The following is a 6,430-nucleotide window of genomic DNA, read 5'->3' as shown; positions in this document are numbered from 1 at the left end:
CTGTAGGAAACGGCTTCGTGGTAATGAAATCCCAGTAGAGCAGCCTTGTGCCACCGGGTACCGTGAGTAAAGTGCCACTGTCAGCTTCGCTCCGTGCAGAAGGCAGGGGAGACCTGTGCTCTGCTAACCCTGGAAGGGAGTGTCATCAGCTCCGGCTGGACAGCCCCAGCTGGCCCTGCTTCCCGGGAGCCCCTGTTAAGGAGGAGGAAGGCTGTGGCCACTTACACGGCGGCCAGTGAGAGGGCGGTTCGTATGTAGGACAAGATAGCTACCTTTCAACCAAAGAAAAAGAGTTTTGCCAAGAAGACAGAGACAGTGAGAGGGAAAGTGAGAAATCATCCCCAGGGGGAATGGCCACATGGTAGTCCCTTCTCCACTCTCCTCCTGGGATTTTGGGCACACACACGTGCCCAGTGTGATCTTTCAGCTGCTGGTCAGGTACGTGGGAGTCCAGCGTTGCAATCACCGCACCACCCCGCTCCATCCGACATGCCTGCCACGTGACCAGAGCAAGGCAGAGCAAAGTCACCTTAGGTGGAAGGGGCTGGGGAGGCCTACTTTCTCCAGCCTCCAGACATGTGAGACAAACATTTCTTTTTTTAAAAAAAGTATATTTGCTTGTTTGATCTGAGAGGGAAAGACAGAGGGAGAGAGGGGGAGAGAGGGTCTGTGGCTGGATGAGGGTCTCTTCACCCTCAGTCCAGAAACTCAAAGCAGGTCTGACCCCTCGCAGCTCAACACAGAGAGGCAGAGTTATTGGTGCGAGAGGAAAGGGGACTTAGTGTGGCCACACTGCAAGACAGGGAAGAGAATCTTCGGCCGGTCAGCCCACTTGCAGATGTTTTATAGGGAAGGGGGACACCGTGCAGCTTACGTCATGTCCAGAAAAGCACAGGTCAGGGTAGTTTTTAGCTGGACACAGCCAAATAATTTATCATGGGACAGGAGTTTCAGTTTCAGCTGAGGGCACAGACGACCCCTCTTCAAGGACAGGAGTTTCAGCCTGTGGCCAGGGCAGAGTCCCTCTCTGTCTAAGCTCCAGGCTGGCCGCTAGCCTCCTGGGAGTTCCTGTGTGGAACCTCAGATGGAGCATCAGGCTGAGGGAGAGTCGGTTTTCGGTTTAATGAGATGGAGTCAGTCTGGCTAAGCAGGTGTCTCCAGTTATACAGGAGGGGTGACACACTCTTCTGTAACGCCCTCCTGAATGAAGGGCCACTGGGTCTGGGGTGGACGGCTCCGACCTGGTGGGAAAATCCTGTCTCTTGCTCACAGGGGAATTTCTCTGGCTGTGGTGTGGGAGGTGTGAGCACACACCCCAGGAAGGTAGTATTCCGCGCCCCTCCCCGGGCCGACAACACGGCAGACAGCCACAGGCCCATCCGGGCCCAACCAAAAGACTGGGCACCTGGGCATGTGGGGAAGCTCTGCCTTAGCGTCGTGCCCCTGAGTGACACTGAGATTAGAGGGACAGCCTCTGCTGTGTGTGGCTCCTGTCACACCATTACTCTTACTTACTCGGCATCGAAGCTCCACGCCCCGCTGTCAGCCGTACCTGGGGATCCATCACACGTAGAAGTCCTGAGGAGACTGAGGCGGAGTGTGCACCGGGCACAGCTCAGATGACCGCGAGTCCCAGACGCGCTCACCAAAGCTTTTCACCGGCAGTGTTCTCTAAACCACAGTTCTCGGGACCAGGCATTTTAGCGTGAGAAAACAACTCTCCACACCTTCCTGGCTCGCTTTAGTCAGGGCTGACACAAAAGACTCTGTTTTGATTTTGAAAAATGTCTGTGTTTTCCCCTCTTGATGAAGATCTTTCTCTACAGGCATCGTTGATCTTGTGGTCCCTTGGTACCAGGATGGACCTGTCCCAGTTTCTGGTCCAGTTGGCCCACGCTGGAAGGAATGGTTGGTGATGACTAGGAGTCACTGCCAAAACCCTTTTGGTCACATCTGAGCAACAAGAGAGGCTCGGAGGGAGTGGCTCTCGGTCGGGTTTACCTGAAGCCCACTGATCTTCAGCTCATTGGAAACCCGTATCAAGAGCACTTGGTAGAGTCTTCTCCATGGGAATGGATTTCAGAACTGCCAAAATCCTAAAATCTTACCAGCTTGATGCAGGTCATTACAACACGACATAACTGAAACGGAGCGCAGCTGTCCCCTCTGCATCCAGAATGTACAGTGAACAACCAGGCTTATGACAGCGTGATGGATGGCATCACACCAGTGCTACTAGAACTTTCTATGCTTTGTATAGGCATTAGAATATTCATATTGACACAAGCCCTTCTTTTTTTTTTTTTTTTTTTTTTTAAGGTTTTTGCTTTTGGGTGTGTGTGCTCACTGGAGAGATACAGTGAGAGGGAAAATGAGAAATCCTTTGTGGCCACACCACAGTCCCTTCCCCTCCATTCTCTTCCTGGGATTTTGAGCACGCATACACACGTGACCAGCATGATTTTCAAGCCACTGGGTACGGGACTCAAACTATGGTTGGCCGTGTGGGAGTCCAGAGTCTTAACCACTATGCCACCTGCTAACCCCACAAAAGTCCTTATTTTTACAAAGTTCAGTTTTTAATTGTCAAAAACACAATACACACAAACATGGAGCTCACGAATCTTCATTTTACTGTTAGAGCAGTGGCCAAGGTGAGGCAACGATCCCTGCAGTTGGTCTGTCCTTCCTTATCAAGAGCTGGACGCCCTTAGGAAAACCTTGCTGTGGCATAAAGGGAAAAGGAATTCCATAAGGTTACTTTTGGGAACAGCCTTAAGCAGTGTCTGGTTTGGATGGAAATTATGTGTGTGTATGTATGTATGTGTGAACATGTACATATGTGTGTGTAGATATTATATGCCTTGCCCATCATTTTATTTCACCAAACATGCATTAATTTTCTTGTAACTTTGGGAACCAGCAGTTAGTGTAATGGTTATGTCACTGGACTCCCACGTAGTCGACTGCGGTTCACGTCCCGGACCCGGTGGCTTAAAACTCACACTGGGCGCGTGTGCATGCGTGCCCAAGATCTCGAGAGGAGAATGGAGGAGAAGGGATTGCGGCGTGGCCATCCCCCCTGGGGGGTGATTTCTCGCTTTCTGTCTCTGTCTCTCTCTGTCTGTCTGGCGAGCGCATGCGCCCTATAGCGAAAACCTCTCCAAAAAAAAAAAAAGAAAAAAAGTGTTCTTGTAACTCTGTGTGTAGAATTTACATATAGTAACCAGAATTTTCAATGCTCAGTAACCTTAACTTCCAGAAACAAGGTATTTTGACTTCTTTGTTATATATCAACAACTTATGAATGTGCATTTTATAAATTTTTATAAAAACAGAAGACTTCTCCATTGCAGCTGAGAACTAGTGCTTTCAGGGAATAAGAGAAATGAAGATTGTCTACTGATAATTCAGCCTCTAGTCCCCAGTCTCGAGTGGTGGGGCACTCCCTCCATCCTTTTCTCTGTCTCTCTCTGTCTTCTCATTTTTTTAATTAAAAAAAATTAAAAACATTCTTTAAACTTTTAAAGGTATTCTCTTGGCTTTTAGATCCTCCTTTATCTTGCTAATAATCCCCTTTCCTCCTCTCGACTACATAGGAGTTCGGCGACAGCCATTACACTAACTGCTGGTCCCTACCTTAAAAAGCATTTTTTTCGGGGGGAGGGGCAAATAGTTTTTAATGTTTTGGGTTATTTATTTGTTTTTTACAAACACACTGGAGAATCACGCGGTGCTGCCAGCATTAGATGCAATCCTGGGCCACGAGTCTGCGCACTCCTTTGCCACTGGTCCTGTGATGGCAGAACCTTTCATTTCACCTTTACTGTTTACTATGGCCCCTGCATTATCTACAAAATAAAGAAAGACGCCATCTTTTCTCTGGTATGACTCGTTGCCGAATTACCGCTGCTGAATGCACTTTCTTCCTGAGCTCTGGCTTGCCTTTCTTGACCGTGGCCATCACCATGTTCCCCACGCCAGCAGCGGGAAGCCTGTTCGGCCGTCCCTTGATCCCCTTCACAGAGATGATATACAGATTTTTGGCTCCTGTGTTGTCAGCACAGTTGATCACGGCGTCTACTGGAAGACCCAGGGAAATCCGGAACTTTGCCCCGGAGGACCCACCACGTCCTCGCTTTGACATCTTGAACACTGGAAAAAGACAGAAAAGTGAGAACTAGTGCTTTCACATGGTGCCAAGTGGTTTTCATTTTTGCTTTTTTTTAAAAATTAATTTTTTGGTTGCTTTTTCTTTTTTCCCCTTCTTTCTTTCTCACTCTTTCTGTTTTCTTATTCCTTTTCTTTTATCTCATCACTTTGCTGCTCAGTCTCCATGCACTGAGTGTCTAGATGGATCTAAGGGAACTGTAGCCAAACGTCCAAATACTATTAGTTTAAACATATTCCTCGGTACCCATGGAATCCGCTGCACAAAGGGATAAAAACGGAATGGCAAAGAGATTGCAGATCACCTCCGCCTGCATGCCTCTGAATGCTCAGATTGAACCTCTAGAAATGAGGAAGAATCATATAATCCATCAGATGACTAGAAATTACCATGAAGGAAGTCAGATGGAACTTAGAATTAAAGATGTGGAATTCAAACTCTATTTAAAATAACAGCTTCTCAAGAAGATTCTAATAAAACAAAATTGGAAAAATATAAGCAACTCTACCTAGAAGAATCGCAAATTACAAAATCATTACTAGGGCTGGCAGGTGGCATGGTGGTTAAGGCCCTGGACACTCCCACATGGCCAACCATGGTTCGAGCTCCAGAACTGGTGGCTTTCTCTCTCTCTCTCTTTCTCTGGGTCTCTCTCTGGTCAAATTAAATAAATTAATGAATAAATAAAATTAAATAAAATGATTCTAAAAAAAAGAGTTAACAGAGATGCAAGAGAAGAAAGACAACAAACTCCAGAAGAGGCAGGAGAAAAGAGCCAAGGAGGTCCAGGAGATGAGGAAGTTCTTGCATGATCTGAAAGAAGAAATATATATCATAAAAAAGAATCAAATGGAACTGTTAGACATGAAGGCTGTAATACAGGAAATCACAACCTCTCCATGCAGACTAGATCATACAGAAGGTTGAATCTCAGATATAGAAAACAGAATCGCTGGCCTAGAAAAATCTACCACAAAGACTGAGAAAATAGCCCAAAAAATGAGAATAATATACAAGAAATACTAGATGCCATCAAACTTCCAAATATCAGGATAATTGACATTCCAAAAGGTCAAGAAACTAATAAGGGCATTGATAACCTAGTCCGTGGAATCCTGGAAGAAAACTTTCCAAACCTAGAGAGGCACTCAAAGATCCAGACCCAGGAAATACAAAGGACTCCAAATAGAATTAGCCCAAAAAGATCTTCTCCAAGATACATTATAGCCAGACTGACAAAACCACAGACAAAGACAAGATAGTGAGACTGGCAAGAGAGAAATGTCATGTTACCTACAAAGGATATCCCATCAGGCTAACAGCAGCCCTCTCATCAGAAACTATGCGAGTGAGGAAAGAAAGAGAAAATATATACGAAGTGTTGAGTGAAAAACAATTTCAACCAAGAATACTGTACCTGGCAAGATTATTCTTCATATGGGAAGAGAAGACAAGAACATTCTCAGATAAACAAAACTTGAAAGAATTTACCAGCACCAGACCAGATCTCCAAGAAGTTCTAAAGGGAGTGCTATGTCAGGAAAATAAAATTAGACACACAGAAATCAGAGTTAAAAAAAGATCTAAGAAAAGGGCCAAGTTTAACTGTAGGGACAAGTCCAGAGTTGAATATTATCTTCCAGAATTTAAATGGAAATCTTGGCCCACAACAGAAGTTAGATTTAGTACATGAGACTGAGCTGGTGAGATAGAATCTTATGGCTTTTGACTAAAACAACACTGATCTTTATGCTTTGTAGTCCAGAGATAAGGATTTTTGTCTTCTCTTGAATTGTCGACAGATCCCTGTAACTACTATTTGAACAGAATCCTAACTTGGTTCCTGGCTTTAAGTCTTAAGCAAAGTTCTCTTAACATTTTTTGATTTTGAGTTATTAAAGCTAAGACTATCTTTCTTGAAATTAAAGAATGTATTAAAATACCTATTTAATGACCACAGTAAGCTATATAGGCTCAGTAGGTGCTGTTTTATAGTATATTCATTTTACTCACAGTTTCATGCCTAAAATCAAACATTTATTCACAGGTATTTATATATCTGCTGAACTTGCTATTGAAAGTAGTTAGATCAAACAGGTTTTTTTTTTTCTGCAAAAAAATCCAGTCTTTTTTTAAAAAAAAAAAAAAAAAAAAAAAAAAAAAAAAAGGAATGGAAAGCAACTGCAGATACCAGAGAAAGAGTGGGAGGGTGGGGAATGGCAGAGGGTGAGAAATGGGGGGTATAGTTGTTGATGATAA

The 6,430-nt window shown here is 44.7% G+C and overlaps 1 pseudogene; it reads right to left on the bottom strand.

Moving 5' to 3' along the window:
* Positions 1–3,726: 3,726 nt before the first annotated feature.
* Positions 3,727–4,147, bottom strand: LOC102476720 (60S ribosomal protein L23-like; annotated as a pseudogene).
* Between the last annotated feature and the right edge of the window lie 2,283 nt (positions 4,148–6,430).

This window comes from Tupaia chinensis, unplaced genomic scaffold (genome assembly GCF_000334495.1).
Source record: "Tupaia chinensis unplaced genomic scaffold, TupChi_1.0 Scaffold143596_1, whole genome shotgun sequence".
Classification (NCBI taxonomy): domain Eukaryota; kingdom Metazoa; phylum Chordata; class Mammalia; order Scandentia; family Tupaiidae; genus Tupaia; species Tupaia belangeri.
The sequence above is the reverse complement of the archived record's forward strand: the minus strand, read 5'-3'. Positions and strand labels throughout refer to the sequence as shown.